The sequence below is a fragment of the Podarcis cretensis genome (assembly GCF_951804945.1).
Source record: "Podarcis cretensis genome assembly, chromosome: 4".
NCBI classification, from domain to species: Eukaryota; Metazoa; Chordata; class Lepidosauria; order Squamata; family Lacertidae; genus Podarcis; species Podarcis cretensis.
The window spans coordinates 33,037,516-33,054,610 of record NC_137173.1 but is presented as its reverse complement, the minus strand read 5'-3'; the positions used below and the strand labels follow the sequence as shown (position 1 = coordinate 33,054,610).

General features: G+C 38.3%; 1 protein-coding gene across 13 annotated transcripts in view; it reads right to left on the bottom strand.

The window, feature by feature from the left end:
- Positions 1–17,095, bottom strand: part of ZBTB20 (zinc finger and BTB domain containing 20) — a 504,516-nt gene that overhangs the window by 280,924 nt on the left and 206,497 nt on the right. For all 13 annotated transcript variants that reach the window (XM_079973673.1, XM_079973666.1, XM_079973667.1 and 10 more), the window contains one exon: positions 7,615–7,697. The gene's annotated coding sequence lies outside the window, so the exon portion shown is untranslated. The remainder of the gene's footprint in view (positions 1–7,614; positions 7,698–17,095) is intronic.

Genomic DNA, 17,095 nt, shown 5'->3' with positions numbered 1-17,095 from the left:
AGGCACTCCTTAAGTCCCTTAAGTCTCCATCTCAGCCCTTTCCCAGGCTCAAGTGAAAAAAGACAATGCCTATATATAGAGATCTAATTGCCTTAATTCCTCTGCAGATCCCTTGCACAAAGAACAGAATTGTGTGTTTGTGTTTGTTTAGCGAAAGAAGTGGTTTACACCACAGCAGTATGATCCAGTTGTTTGTGAAAGATTACTGTGAGAATTTAAAGGAAAATATTTTGCCAACTTCATCCTTAGAGTAGTTAAAATGGTGCAACGAAACCGAAATTGAGACACACAAACACTTCTACTTTGAACAAGATTCCTGAAGCCAACACTATCTTAGAAAAAACAATGGACTACTTATCTCACCTGATCTAGAACTTTATTTTCTCTCAGTTTCTCAAGACCAAACTACACATGACAGTGGCAGCCCATATATTTAAGTTCAGGATTGACCCAATCATGTGTAAAATGATGTGTGTGATTTTAAGCGCAGAAAAGGGGTGAGTGGGTAGCATGGCATACATTACGCTTAAGACATGATTGAGTATTTTCAACTGCTCACAATGTAGGCAAGATGCCACAGAAGCTATATATGAACCCTAGTAGAGTGGGTTCTTCATTTGCAACAATCCTGAATCGGTGCAGTCACAATGCCAGAAACTTTTATTGTCGGTTAACTCTTGTTTTGCTTTGTATTTATGTACTTAAGCCTAGATTGGGCTTTTTTTGTAATACTGAAATTATTCATGTTTGCCAAATTGATGGTTTTTGCCAGCTTTGAATTTACTGACATGTTCTGTGATTTGTATATTTGTACTTCCAATGCTCCGTATTTTGATGTTTTGAATGTTTGCTGTAAGCAGCTTTGGGCACAGGTCATAGTCTATTGTGGACAATTAAAGTTTCCTCTCAGGGATCTTGACTGGTAGACCTGCATTTCTTTACAGGTAGCCTTCAACCTAAAACAGTGACTTATAGCAGGCAACATAACAAAGGCACTAAAACAGAGACAAGACCATGCAATAAACGGAATGCCAAATTTAGCCCAGGATCTACCCAAGTGACATTATTACGGAACCCAATAATGTCAGCCACAACATCACAGGTTCATTCATCTTCTCATCTTCCAATGTGATATATGCTATCATCTGCCAGCAATGTCCTTCTGCATTCTACATACGACCAACCGGTCAATTTCTATGCAAAGGAAGTAACTGGACACAAATCCAACATCAGAAATAGCAATATCCATAAATCATCAGGAGAACATTTTGAGCTACCAGGACACTGTAACTGACCTTAAAGTTTCTATCCTTGAACAAAGGATTTCAGGAGAAACTCCAGAGTGAAACCCATGAATTACAATTTATCAGACAATTCATTTCTGTCACCTGTACTCTGAATCGAGTGTACAAATTTTTATCAAGCTACATATGTTTTGTGCCATTAGAAGCTTGTTAGTCTTCAAAGTGCCACGAGACTCTTCAAAGCTATCCATTTGGAAACTGATTTACCATACTCTTGTCGATAAATTCATTTTTTTACTAGTCACACATGCCCAAATCATAAATGGAGTCTCTCTTGGGAAGTAACATGATCTGAAATTTTAAATATTTCCTAATTTATGTGATGCAAAATTATTATTATTTTTATTCATTTTGTGCTAATTAATGCCAAAGAGATCGACCTGTACATAGCTATATTGTAAAACACCGTTGAATGTATGTTAAGAGAACTATGACTTGTTTCAGCTAAATGAACCTATTTAAAAAATAGAAATGCAATCCAATGTGCTTCACAAAATTAGATTATAATACCAAACACATTTGTATTAGTTAAGGAAGTGCTACTTTAAATGGGGTGGAATGGACCTAACCATTAAATGTGTACAGAAAAACTATACTATACAAGAAACCAAAAATTAAGGGAAAGAGAACAGAAATACCCAGTATTGCATCTAGTGAAACTGAGGAATAGAATCTTAAAATAAAATAAAATAAAATAATAAAATAAAATAAAATATAGGCCTTGTCCTGCTGTAGAACCTTGAAGACTTGATCATAATTATATTGCTAGTTAGATTATGTTTGTGCTTAGGAGATCTGTGCTCAGTAAAGGTTCTCTGTAAAATATATTGCAGGTTTGCAATATATTTTTAACTACAGTCAGCCAAAGACAAGCAAAAACTTGCAGAATTACACAGTGTGCAAGGAAGGTGTTTCAAATATCCAGACAGGGGAAGTATACAGGGTTCTTTCTCCACTGTGTTCACAAACCACCTCTGCTGGATCACAGCTACAGGCTATTATAACCTTCAACATGGTCAGGTAGGCTTGTGTCCACAGCATAAAAAGATAAAGCTCTTGACATTATCAGGCTATCTATCTAATGAAGATCAAGAGCCTCATCAAAAGAAGTAGCTTAAGTACCTTAACTGAACACCACTGCACACAAACAAAAGCAAGTCAAGGGAACCATGCAATTTATTCAGATGAACAGGGTGCATTTGGGGTTCACCCTTAGAAAGATTTAATAGTGATATTGCAATGGGATCAGATGTAACATATGCATTTTCTCACTGTGCTGAAGCTACATCAGGGTCTCTTACTTCTGAGTTTAGCACTGTAGTGATATATTCGTCAAGCTGGTCTGGAATTTGGCCTTCTTTGCCTTAGCTAGCTGTAGCTGGACATGAATGACTCATTATCCTGAATAATTCCTTGTATGTAACCGAAATTAATGACAATATGTGAGCTTTAAAGCAAAGTTTGATTTTATGATTAATTACCCATGGTCTGTTTACAAAATAAATCAACACTGTGTGCACCATGAATATCTGTGGCCTCATCTGAACTTTACTTTCGTCACTTGATAAATAAGCAACTTCTGTCTGTGATGTAGTTAGTGTTCTAGATATAAATTATGGGGACATCTTGAACACAATATATGAATCATGCACTCTTGCTGTTCTAATTTTTATGACACTGCCCTACAGTACATTACATTAATATTTTTAAAAAGGAAGGTACTTGAAATATACTAAAAGAATGAGATGAAAAGCCCTTTATCTAAAAGAAGGGGGGGGGGACCTCACAAGCCTAAAGCACATCGTAGGACATGCAAATATAACCTTATTCCATTTACAAAATAAATCAGCTTACAGAAATGGAAAATTATTAAAATCATGAAAATAAAAACAAAAACATTTCGTTAGCTACAATATAGATTCAAATACCACACCAGAACTCAAGCTAAAAAAAACAACACACAAAACCAGAGAGCTGCAAAAGGGCATCAACAAAATATCACATCTTCGTAATTAGTAACGACAAAAAACCTATTAAAAAACCTCAACAGACTATCAAGGAAATCAGTTCTCAACTAGTAAGTACCTTCTGAACGAAAAATAATTTTCTCTCTGTTGTATGGATGACATTCTGAACAGTATCGTCCACCAACTTTCAGTTAGTCACCTGCCCAGGGCAGGAAGCAATTCCTTCCATATGAGTAGTTTGCCAGACTCAGTGACACTTCAGTACAGTGGTACCTCGCAAGACGAATGCCTCGAAAGACGAAAAACTCGCAAAACGAAAGAGTTTTTTGTTTTTTGAGTTGCTTCGCAAGACAGATTTCCCTATGGGCTTGCTTCACAAGACGGAAACGTCTTGCAAGTTTGTTTCCTTTGTCTTGCAAATTTGTTTCCTTTTTCTTAAAACTGTGCATTCACTTCGAGGAGCAACTCATAGCACGCGGTGTGGTAGCCTTTTTTGAGGTTTTTGAAGACTTGGGTGATTTTTGAAGCTTTTCCAAAGTCCGTGCTTCGCAAGACGAAAAAATCACAAGACAAAAAAACTCGCGGAACGAATTAATTTCATCTTGCGAGGCACCACTGTACATACAAGAGAGTGGGCCATAAAATGTTTGGTGAGTTGATAAAATTTTATACTACACTGCTCTGTTAAAAAAGGAACCTGAACTACAATGCCTCTGATTTCTTTAGATAGACCTCAAAATAGCAAAGTAGTGGATCTTTATATGAGAAAAATAATCCACAAGGGTCTTCTGTTTTCTGACAAATAAATCCAGAGGAATATGATACAAATGATAAGGCTGGCTGAATCATTACGTCTAGGAGGAGTACAATTAAGATAATAGTAATAAACAGCCGTTTTTAGGAATAGTGGATTAAATTCTCTTTCAGCATATTCTTCCTTAATCAAATGAGATTGGTCAGGAAAATACAACTTTTCTACACTATCATTTATCCACTGCTGAGAATAATTCATTGTACTAGTCCTACTGATCAAAACAGATTTTTACTAGGCAAGCCCTTTACCAAAATAAAAAACAAAAACCTCTTCAAAAATATTTTCCTACTTTTATCAACATTAGTAACATGACTGAAATACTTTTAAAAAATTTATTTAATAGGAAGAAAAAAGTCTTTGTTTTTGCCATTCAGAAAATAATTAATGTTGGGCATGGGAGGGTGTGTGTGTGTGGAAAGGTGATGCTTTCAATCCATACATCCAGAGATTCGGGAAATAAAGAGAAATGGACTCTGCAGAAGTCACACATTTTTCTGGGAATATAATGAAAGGAAAAGAGCTCAATGTGAATTCAAAAGCCAAAAAGAGAGAGATCTGAAATAGATTGTCTTCTAGTCTGAAGCCTTTAAAAAAACAACAACCAACAACCTAGGAATTAAAAAGACAGCATTGTGAGCACTCTTCACTTTCAACCTTTTCAGGTTTAACCACACAAGTCAGGAGGAAAGTACTACTTAGTCCAGCAAGTTACAAAATTCAGGTACCAGGCAATGGTTACACAACTATTTTTAATGTGAATTTTCTAAAATAATGTAACTGAAGATTTTTCAGCTGTTGTAGAAAAACAACTAATGTTAATTGTACAATTTGAGATCTTTGTCTATCTTTTGCTTCTGAAAATTGACTAAATATATTTATCCACTCTTCTGAAGGTTGCAAAATTATAAATTAATAATGATGGCAATTGGGTGGCCTTCTTTGTATTTTTTTCCACATCATTTTTCATAGCTTACCATATATTACTTTTGCTATTAAGATCAAGTTGGCTTTCCTGTCTCATGGATATTATCTACACTCAGGCAGTAATAATAAATAGCAAAAAAAACAATGCCAATAACAACAATGACAAGTTCTGATGTTATGTTCATTTTACGGTACTCAAAGACCCCTGAATTAGACTGCAACTAGATGTCATACAAATATTTTCTGCTTACACTGGTCAAAAATCTAAAGTCATTAATCTGTAAATTCTATCTAAAGTATGAGGGATCAGCTTTTCATTTACTCCACTAGAAGAGGCAAAAGCGTATACATATTAGGATGTATACCTGTACAGATCCATTTCACTATTTAAGGTGTCATTGCCGAAGTTGGTACTTCACACACTCTTTTCCACCATTTTACTGGACAAACTGTAATTTACAGCTGCACAAATTTTCAGAATCTCTGAAACCTTGGATATTATTTCAATTTATTGGTCTGATTATTTCAATGTTTTCTTGTACCTGCATCATTCTAATTAGTTTTACTAATTTACCCACTAAGTGCTAGTAACTCCATTAAAGTTTGTGGTTACTGAACCTGGATATCATTTTTAAGTGCAGCATTATCTAAACACCTAAATGCAGAAAAGACACACAAGCAACCTATCTGTTGATAATATTTGATAATATTAATCTTATTTCACGGCACCTGACCTGGATAACTTAAGGTTACCAGATTTTTTTCAGTGAATCCGGGGACACTTTTCAACTTCCTACTAAATACTGTAGATCGATTTTGTCAGGGAACTGACTTGTAAATCTGGGGACTGTCCCCGGGAAACAGGGACGTATGGCAACCTTAGGATAACTTTTCTCTGCCCAATACATTCCCTAAACTCATTGAATGACACAGGCAACAATTTGACAGATCCAAGAAACAAGAAAATCTCTTTTACAATTCCATTCTTTTTCTTAAGTACAGCACACTTGCTTCAGATATAGCTAACTAAGATATATACCCAGTGATTATTTACAGGAATTTAATTTATCTCCACCCTACTGATATCAATAGATTTAAAAGGGCATGTATTTGCCATTTACAGGCATGACCAATATCACTTTCCCAGAGTCTACTCCCTCCAGACTTCTAACACTAGATCTAGATACCCGCATGAACTTTTTCTAAAATTGATTTCCAATCAGAAAGGGCAAAATAGGGGGGATTTATTAATTTAGTCCTCAATACAGTTAGATGGGGGGGGGGGTAGCATTATAAAGTGCTTTTTGAACCATTTATTTTGAACAGCTGTAGTACTGAATCAACTCTGTCAGGGAGGATAGAATGCTTAAATCTGGCAAGAGCCTTCTTTCATTCACTGTGCATTGTCTCACTTGCTGACAAAACTTAGGAAGCCCCAAAGCCGAAAGCTTTCTACTGACCCTGAAAATTTTAAGTGGTATATTCAAATGTACCCAGGAATTCTTGTCCTCCTTTGACTCAACAGGCCATTGTCCATTGACATCAAAGGGAACAGAATCGGGAACTGAATGAAAAAACTGAATTAAGCAAAACGAGGTGAACAAGGTAGACTTCCACAAGAGCTCTTTCCATCACTAACTATATCCTCTTCAGCAGAGACAATGAAAGAACGCATCACAAGAGTCGAGTTAGGGCTGATTGATGCAATACACTTGATAGAATCCAGAACAAAAGCTTTTTCCTGGGCTATGCAATTTCAAACTGCAGGTGGGGTTGGGGTTGTGCATCTGAATGTTCATGCACAATACATAACTTTCAAAAATTATAGTTTTCTAATGTTTCAACTTATACGCTTAATGTAAGTAGCAAAACAGAAACATGACCCCCCAAACCCCTACTTAAATACGTTCAACTCTAAGAAAGGATTATATATTGTATTGACAAAAGTTTGCTCGACAAATTAAATACAGTTTCATAATGCATATGTGTAAAGGAAAGAGATATGGTTGCCTGGCATTTGGAATTTCCTGCAATATAGTGACTAAATTATACAGGTGAAGTGGGGTAGACGGCGTTTCCATGCAGTGCTCTGGTTCGCCAGAAGCCATGCCGGCCACATGACCCGGAAGCTGTATGCCGGCTCCCTCGGCCAGTAAAGCGAAATGAGTGCCGCAACCCCAGAGTCGTTAGCAACTGGACCTAACGGTCAGGGGTCCCTTTACCTTTACCTAGGGGTAACCGGGGGGGGGGGAGTGGGAAGGGATAGGTAGTACTGTTTCTGCTATTTATGAACAAGGAACTAAAGCCCCAAGCAGACAAACAAACCTTCTCATTAAAAGTGTGGGGGGGGGGGCATACACCCACCCACCCACCCACACCCACACACCCACCCACCCACACACACACACAATGCCAACAGTAAGTATTGTAGCATGTGTCTTCTCACCCCCACACCAGCCAGTGATGTGGGGTGGGTGAGCAGAAAGCAAAGGACACAGTAACATCACATCACAAGATACTTCTTACAATGAGGATGCAGTGAGATACAGAATGGAGGCAACTCTGTCACGCAACATCAAGTTTGGTCCTTAATTTTACAACTTACCTTTTTATCTCCGAATGGCTTTCATTAGTCACATGAATCTCCCAAGTTCCATCATTCTGGAACTGATTACAGCACGCCGGAAGCTATTCAAGAGAAACACCGAGTTAGAGTGGGGCCCCATACTGCATTTTCATACATATAAAAATAATAGAACTAAATATGTGTGAGAGAAGGGAGGGATCAGTCTATGTTTTAAACTTACTCATCCTACATAGCGACAGCTGTAGCACATTTTCTACATATTCAAAAGAAATAATGATTTATAGTAAGTTGATCAATGGGTGAAATCCAACCTAGAACTGAGAGGGTGTGTGCTAATGCAATAAGCCTCCTCCTTTCCTCTACCATGAATCTCCAAAATCTGCTCCAGGGAGGTTGGGAAACTCTGGACCACAGCTCCCACCCACCCACCCAGTATAGTTTGTAGTTCAAAACATCTGGAGGGTGCTAGGTTGGGGAAGGCTGATATAGAGCGAAATTCACACCCCAAAACATACTTTCAACTGAAGCTCCGCCATGTGATGCAGTTCTCAGGTGTGCTAATGGCACTGAGATACTTGCAATGGCACAGTCAAGACTTTTAAAAACACTGAAGGTCTCACCTGAACTAAGATTTTGTTCCATGTTTAAATCCACAGAATCTTTCTCTGTTACTTATTCTGTTATTAGGGGAAATTGAGTAAAACTATTGGTTTTTACACGCGCAAGACTTCGCGTGAGAAGCAGGCTGTTTGAAACTGATGCAAGTGTGGACAATTTAGATTCAAACATTCATTATCATTGTTGTCCAAGAAAGTAACAGAGGAAAGTAGAAATCAATGAAGATGATAAAAGTTAATGCGGTGGTTGTTTTGTGAGAGTAATCTACTCTAGCAAAATGCAGCTAGGTTCATTGTTTGAGTCCAATACCATTTCATAGTAGCAAATCCAAAGAGCAGATATGACAAGATCAAAATATGATAAGCACAACACTTGCAAACTCACAAAACACACAACACAGAGGCTTTATAAGACATCCAATGAAAACCCCTTTTTTAACCAATGCAGAATTTTCTACCTTATTTTCTTCATCAATTGCCATCTAAAACTCTGTGGTAAAGCCCACTGGGTGATCAGTAGAAGCAAAAAATTGAGAAATCTATACTTAAAGAAATGGGACAGCTGCCCCACACTACGTTGCTAGGGTTATTATTAATTATTTAATTTATTTAGAAATTTATTTTAGGATATAGTAAGAATTCATGTTTTGCTTCTGCCCTCCAATTGGAAAAATAAAATCCAGTAGAAATATATTAAGCAAATAATGAAAGACACTGAATCTTCTTGCTTAATTGCTCTTCAAACTGCTAGAAAGGTTATTTTCTTACCTTACACTGCGTCTTCTGCAATCTGACAGTGTCATTCAGTCAGTCATTTTAATGTCAGCTACTCTTTTATTATACAGAATACAAGTAATAATGAAACTGTGCTGATCTGCCTGCCTTCACTCCATATAGTGTCTATATTTATACACTTATGCTTCTATTTGAATCTATATTTATCTACTTTATCTGCCTACAGTGCATCTGTTTCTCATACACACAGACAATATATATATACACACACTTACAAATATATATATATACATATACATATATATATATATATATACACACACACATTCCACTGCACTTAAGAATCTGCATGAATATACATCATATCATGCTTCCAATAGCGGCATCAGGAGCATAATAATAATAAAAAAAATATGCATATGACTAAATAATTGTGTGTGTGTGCATACACACACACACACACACACACACACACACACACTAGCCTATGCCCAGCTGAACAATGAAAAGGATTGTCTGGTCTGAATGAGCCATCTTATGTATGGTGGGATTTGGAAAGTGTACTGAGCTATAGGCTAATTGTTCTTATCTTAAATTCACCCTCTGTTGCAATTATGGATTGGGTGCAAAGCAACAGCTGTTAATTCTTTTACAGCAACGTTGGGCAGTTATTCTGAATGAGCCTCACTGACACAATGCTGTAAATACTGGCACCCTGCCTGCACTGCTGCCTCCATGTTGTAGCATTAGCAGAACTACACTAACAACCTGGAGGTCATTTCTAGAAACAACTTTACAATAGAGGTACCATTTTTATGGGGGCAGTTCCAAGTGTGATCATAGCCTGTGGTGCAACCCTCAAATTGCCTCTTCATTACAGGCAAAATATGTCAGCCAAAACCATAATCAAACCATCACTGGCAAAGTGGTCATTAACATTCTTAGCCAACCAAATGCAGTGCATTAAGATGTGCATAAACCTCATATCAGTATGACGGTCAACCAACACTACAAACACATTTATTATACTAGAAGATATTGATACAGCTATAGGCCATACTTTACTCAATTATCATATGGCTATTCACCTAAAATATCCAGACTATGTTGTACTGAATCACCATATATAACTGAAATGTTTCGTATGGCTATGCAAGTAGATTCAGTACTGGGTTGTTTATTATTCTGCTGCATCATTATTATTTTTTGTTTAGTCGTTTAGTCATGTCTGACTCTTCGTGACTCCATGGACCAGAGCACACCAGGCACTCTTGTCTTCCACTGCCTCCTGCCGTTTGGTCAAACTCATGTTCGTAGCTTCGAGAACACTGTCCAACCATCTCATCCTCTGTCGTCCCCTTCTCCTTGTACCCTCAATCTTTCCCAACATCATTAGAAACTCACCATCAACTCACCAATGCAAGGTACTCCCCATTATTTTTATGGTCATAATTCAAAGCCAAACCTAATGAAGGTTTTTGTGTTTGGGTTTTTGTGTCTGGACTATCTTACCTTATCTAAGTATACTTTCTATTTAATAGGTTAATTACAGTTTTACCCATGCCCATAGCATAACTATTTGTGCTGGTGTCTGATAGGCAAATACCCTACCAGGAGATTCTGAGGAAAATCTTTTAATAAAATATGAAAGAGACCATGAATAGAATATATCATTTTAAGGCTTCCTGTAGTTTTCAAAATACCAATTTAACGTTCTCATTAGATCTCAGAGAATCTCAAATTTTACTGAAAACAATCATAGATAGCTGCCCTTAGAATTACATGGATATATCTGAAATTGAGATTGCAAAACATGTGCAAGGACTGGAAACAAGCAATTGTGTTTTTCAGCCCTTATGTTTTCCAAGTTTATACATCAAGATTTGTCAAGGGAAGTGTAAAATATATTTGTGCAGTCTTTTCTCCCCAATTATAGGGTATTTACTTCCCATTAGTACACAATAATTGTTTTAAAAAATCCAGGTAATAATTTGCCCACTGCATATTCAATGTACTTCATTTTAAACCTTTACATTTACACTATTATTTTCCTATTCACTATTGACACTATAAAAACATTTTTGTGTGCATGTTTTCACAGAACCTGTTACCACTTCCATGGTACATTTTAAAGGCATTCTGCTTCACCTTCTGATCAATATTCATGGCCCAACCTATAATCACATGTATCCTTGTGTGTAAGTCTCTTTCAACCTAGTGAGACTTAGCGGCTTCTGGACTAGGGTTTATTGGGGGTTTATTGTGCTCCTCATGCATACAGTGTCCATACAACAATGTTGGCATCAAAAGGATGGGTGATATTCCTCCCTCAATTTAATATCCCTCCATTTAAACTTTTCCTCAGAATATATGGTAAGATTGGGGGGGGGGGGCTGTTGGCAACTACCCATTTGTGATATAGAAACAACCTGTTTGCCATATTAAACCCTATTTTAAAGTGGAAGCACTTTAAAATATGCAAAAGAAGAAACTGAAAGGCAGCAAATCTCCATTCATGATGTTGTTGGTACTGCATTGCCACTACATTAAGGTTACCAGACGTCCCCATTTCTCGGGGACAGAACCCGGATTTACAAATCAGTCCCCATACAAAATCCATTGACATTGAAAAGTGTCCCCGGATTCATTGCAGAAAAATCTGGTAACCTTACACTACATTGCCCCCAAACCAGCTAACGTTTGTTATGATTAAGACTCACCAACACCAGTGGAATATAGCTGCAACTAAGTTAAGCAGCATTGCTTTCATAACTAAGTTTAACTAGAAAGACTTTGAAAAACGTTCCAGATTCAATCCCTGGTGCCTTATGCAGGGCTCAGAAAGTCCCTTGTCTGACGCCCTGGAGACCACTGCTTGTCAGTGCAAATAGTTCTGACCTAGATGAACCAACAGTCTGACACAGTACAAGGCAGCGCCTTATGTTTTATGGATTGGGTCAACTGTCTAACACAAGGAAGTCCAAAACAGTCAAGTCCAACAGAAGGAAGCAAATGCATTTTACTGATTTGAAATTGGAATACAAGATTAAAGTAGTGTGACTAACAACGCCTAGATTTTGACATGGGCTAATTTAAAACACAGTAAGCATATTGTTTCAAAAATTCTTTCTTAAAACAACAACAGCTGTGAGGATATAGGATTTTATCATTTACTAAATCTCATCCCCATCCCCCAAAAAGCAGCACGTGCAATCATGACTATAACTGTTCAATAGTTTATTACTGGACAGTGGAACAAATATTACGTGCAGGATAGCATCATGAAAAAGTATTATTCTGATATAGGCACCTCAAGCACTTTCATATTACAAATTGCTACATTAATTTAGAAGTCTGTACAAAATAAATGTACAACCATTTGCAACTTGATAAAATACATACACAAAACCCAATTATATTTATATAGGGGGGAAATGAATTTTCCAAACTTAAGAAGCAAATACTATACAAATTCAAAAGGAAATAATACTAATTAAATATCTGGCAGTGAAAAGAAATCAGAAACAACCTGAATTACTTCAAGAGGTGCAATGTGTTAGTACACAAATACCTTTTGCTTTTTCACAAATTTTTGGTAGCTAATTCTCGCACACACAAATATATCACTTTGAAATAATCTTTAAGGTTTTATATGTTCTGTGCATAGTTTATTGTTCCCATATAAAAACATTTTGGGGCATTTACAGTGCAATCCTATGTGTGCTAACTCAGAATTAAGTCTCACAGATTTCAATGAGGCTTATTCCCAAGACAGCATGCAAAGGGCTGTCTGTGTTAACCTCAATAGAACTTATTTCTGAATAAAGGTGCTTGACACTGAACTGCACATGTAAAGCAGAAACACACATGAACCAGCTCTAATCAACAAGCCATATCTAAAAAAATAACATATCCTTCTGTAAGGAGTGAACAAATACGCAGCTGATTAAACGTAAATTGTGCAGATGCTACTTTTCATTTTCCACAATGCTGGATAAGTAATAGTTCTGAACTGGTTTGTAATAGGAATAGCAAGATTTCTAACATCTGAGATGAATGATACCTATGTCATATCACCCTTCTCCTCCCCACCCCCATCCAACCCCTATCCAACATTATCTACAAAGCACAGGATGTCAGCATTTGGGTCCCCATCTGGAGATTTCTCTCCTAAAAGCTAAAAAAGGAAACCTCTTCCAAATTTATCAGTAAGCACATATAGCAGAGATTTGAAAGAAATGACAAAAGGACACTCTTCCCCTAGGTCATTTAAAGAGTATATTAGAGGAAGGCCATTACCTAGATGATGAAAACCAAAGCAGCCCTCTCAGCAGATCATCCTGGGAAAGATGCTAAAATCTCTTCAACAACAACTGATCATTGGTACTTCCCAAGAAACAAAAGCTAAAGCCGAAGATATTCATGTGCAACTTGGCAACATTACCACATCTCTAGGCACTAGCAACTCTCTCATGTGCCCAATGATTTTTTTTTCTTAATTTGGAAAGAAAGCCAACTGTATGCTTTCAAAAATATGCTATCCCACTAATGCCCCAGCCATTATACCCTCAACTGTTCAGAAGAAATCAATTATAAAAAGCAGTAAGAGAAACATTTGTCAACATCAACAACAAAGTTTTGCACCCCTAGGAATCTCTACAGTGACAGAATTTCATAGTTTAGAATACATAGCTTTTTGGAAAAACGAAAACCCCCACAGATTACAGAACAAAAAGTTCCATTTGAAACAGAAATATCGACAGATGAAGTTCAAAATGGTATAAAGGACCGTCCAAATGGCAAATCTCCCGGGCGTTTGCAATGAATTCTATAAATCTTTTCAGGAGCTTCTTGTGCTTTGAATACTTGAAATGTTTGATCAGTATCTTGAGCTGGGAAAATAGCTCTTACTAGCCCTACTCCTGTTTGGAACCTGCTGCAAAGGGACTGAAATACTGAATGCTCTCGTCTGGATTATACTAGACCATTACTGAGAGTAAGAGCATGCTGGTGGGCAATTTAGAAAGGACCAGTTCACAGTCTCAGTAACAAATATGACATTATTCCAGATAAGAAATCTATATCATAACATGGGGGGGGGGGAAGAGTTCTATTACGCATTTATCAAAGCACAAAAAGCAAGCAAACTTTGCCTTTTCCTGGTATTGTCTGCAGTACAGAGTCTCCTAACAGTATGACAGTTCCATTGGAGGATTCAGGCAGGGGAAACCAAACAGACGTCTCCAAACCGTTGCACAATTTCCTATTACAATTTGTACATTCGAAGAGCTCCCAAAATGACATGCAGACTAACACAAGGGCCACTTTATTCACCTGTAAACTTCCCCCTGATTTCAGCTCCTTTTTTGAAATGGGGGTCTAATTCTGCACATAATGCCGTTTCCTGTGAGGTTTTTCATTTACTAGTAGGAATGGGGGTCCACTGCACACAAGGAGGCGAGGTTTAACCTTTCCCTGCTGCAGTCAGGAGAAAAACCACCCTGTAGTACAGTTTGCGGGGAGGGGGGTGAGGAAGGAAGCCTCCATTACCGCAAACTGGAGTTTTTTCTACCACTAGTTACTGTGTCAGAGAAGCGCCAACTTTTGTTAGGGCAGGAAGAGTTAAATATTTCCTCCTTGCACACTGTCATCCTGATTCAAAAAGAACCCCGCTTCCTATGCTTACAATTTAATAATATATTTTAGGAAGCCATCTCACATTTAACTTCATGTATAAGTCAGGCCCTGAAAACACTGGGAAAGTTATTTGTGTGGCTTCTTCTCCCTTGGGTGTATAGGACACAGTGTCAAAGATTTTCCTGTACTTCAGACTTCCAATAAGGAAAAAAAATTCTAGTTCTTTTTATACACAACATTTTTGCTTTCCTATGCAAAGGGACACTCAGTGAACTAAAATATCTTAGAAGTTTACAGCACTATATTTAGCTTTAATGTAAATATGTCTGAATTGGAAATGATGATCATTCAGGAAGTGACAGCCTACTTTTCCATGTCAGTGGTACTATGAGAAGTTCAAATAGCTAGAGGTTCACAGCTCATCCAATTAAATTATGAATTCTAAATTGAAACATGGAACAATTGTATATAGCATGGAATGATACCAAGAATAAAGAGCATTGAGATTCCAAAGACAAAAATAAATTACAAGCCGTCAGAACTGGAAATTCTATAACTGGGCAGCTGTAATTTGATATGTTTGGAACTGGCTATGTTGTACAGAAATTCGTAACAGCCCCACATGGCAAGTCATGAAAGAATCATAGTCTCTCCCTTTCCAATCTGATTTCTCTCAAAAATATTCTATACTCCAAGGCTTTTAGCTAAATGACAATATACCCAAAGCAGGGACATATAGAGATAACGTAGCAGCTAACTTGGTACACAGCCCTGGGTACAGTTTCTTATGTGCAGCTAGCATGCTTTCCTCTAATACTGAAAACTCCCCAATTTGAAAAACAGACTGCCACCATTTTTTGTCTTTAACATGCATATAAGAATTAACCAAGTGTACCCAATCTCTATTTGGCATTTGGAAATCACGCACTCTGCAGCAAACATTGAGAATGAGCACGCACAGATAAAAATACTTCATCCAAAGTATAGGCAAACTATGTAATTCACTACTACGAGATGTAATAAAGGCTACCAACTTGGATGGTTTTGAAAGAGAATTAAACAAATTTATGGAGGATGAAGATTACACTGCACATTTCTAATAAAGTCAACTATAGTCTTATGCCACAATGAATTTGATAGTTGTTTAGCTTCTACAAGTTTCTTAATAAAGTTAAGTTTGTACTGTATTTTTCTTATTCTGACTGCACAGTTGTCAGGACAGTCTGCTTTTCCACTATTTATTGAAGAGAATACATATCTCTTGGAATGCCACATGAGGGAAGAGAGCTCACCCAGTTTGGCATAAGAACATGGACCATTCTTCCTGCTTCACCAACCCATGCAGAGGATTGCTCGATGTCCTGGAATCACCTGGTGCATCAGGCTTCACCACACTTTGAGCAAAATTGTGGACAACAGAAGCACACTTGCCCTGGATAGCAGTAGTATGTGACATTTGGGATATAAGTGGCATATGAATGCAAGAGCCTGCTGGATCAGGCCAATGGCCCATCTAGAGCAGCAACTTGCTTGTCAAGGCCCTGTGACCTGCAGTTCCCTAGTGGGTAATAAACACAGGGACATGAGTATTTAGGTTTATGGGTTTAAATAGGCCACAACTTTATTGGTTACAGATGTGAGCAGTTTGGCTTCGGCATTGAGTGAAGCCAGGCTATATCTTGACTCCCGCCCAACTGCAAGGAGTCCATCTAAGAGTAAACCACCAATAGGGGGACCCTGTGACTTACATCAAATAGGGGCACCCCGAGAGATTTCCATTGGGATCCGGTGAAGGGTGAGAGAGGAGGGGGCCCCAAGGGAATTTAAATTTCCCATGGCTACGCCCCCCCACCAGTGCTGATTGGACAGCAGAGCAACCCCTGGGCATGGCCCTGCCCAGCGCCAGTGACATGGCCAGGACAGCACGAGGGGGGGCATCAATCTCCGCCCTCGCCAGATCACTGAAGGGGCCTAACCTGGCCATGCCCAAGTTCTCAAACCTGGCCACAATGCTGCCCGCTGGAAAGGGTGAGCGGACTTGTTCTCACAGTGGCCAACCAGGTAAGTCTGTGGTAAGTCTGAGAGCAGCACCTGGGTGCAACAGCATTCCCAGCAACTGACATTTAAGATACATACTGCCTACAACATGGGCAGCCTTATCCTCATAAATAGAAATTTAATTAGTATAATAATTAAGAATAGTTCTAATCCTTTTTTTGAAGATGTCCGAACTGGTGGCCATCACTACTTTTTGAGTGATGGCAACAGTTACTTGGGACGCAGGTGGCGCTGTGGGTTAAAGCCTCAGCGCCTAGGGCTTGCCGATCGAAAGGTCGGCGGTTCGAATCCCTGCGGCGGGGTGCGCTCCCACTGCTCGGTCCCAGCGCCTGCCAACCTAGCAGTTCGAAAGCACCTCCGGGTGCAAGTAGATAAATAGGGACCGCTTACCAGCGGGAAGGTAAACGACGTTTCCGTGTGCGGCTCTGGCTCTGGCTCTGGCTCTGGCCAGA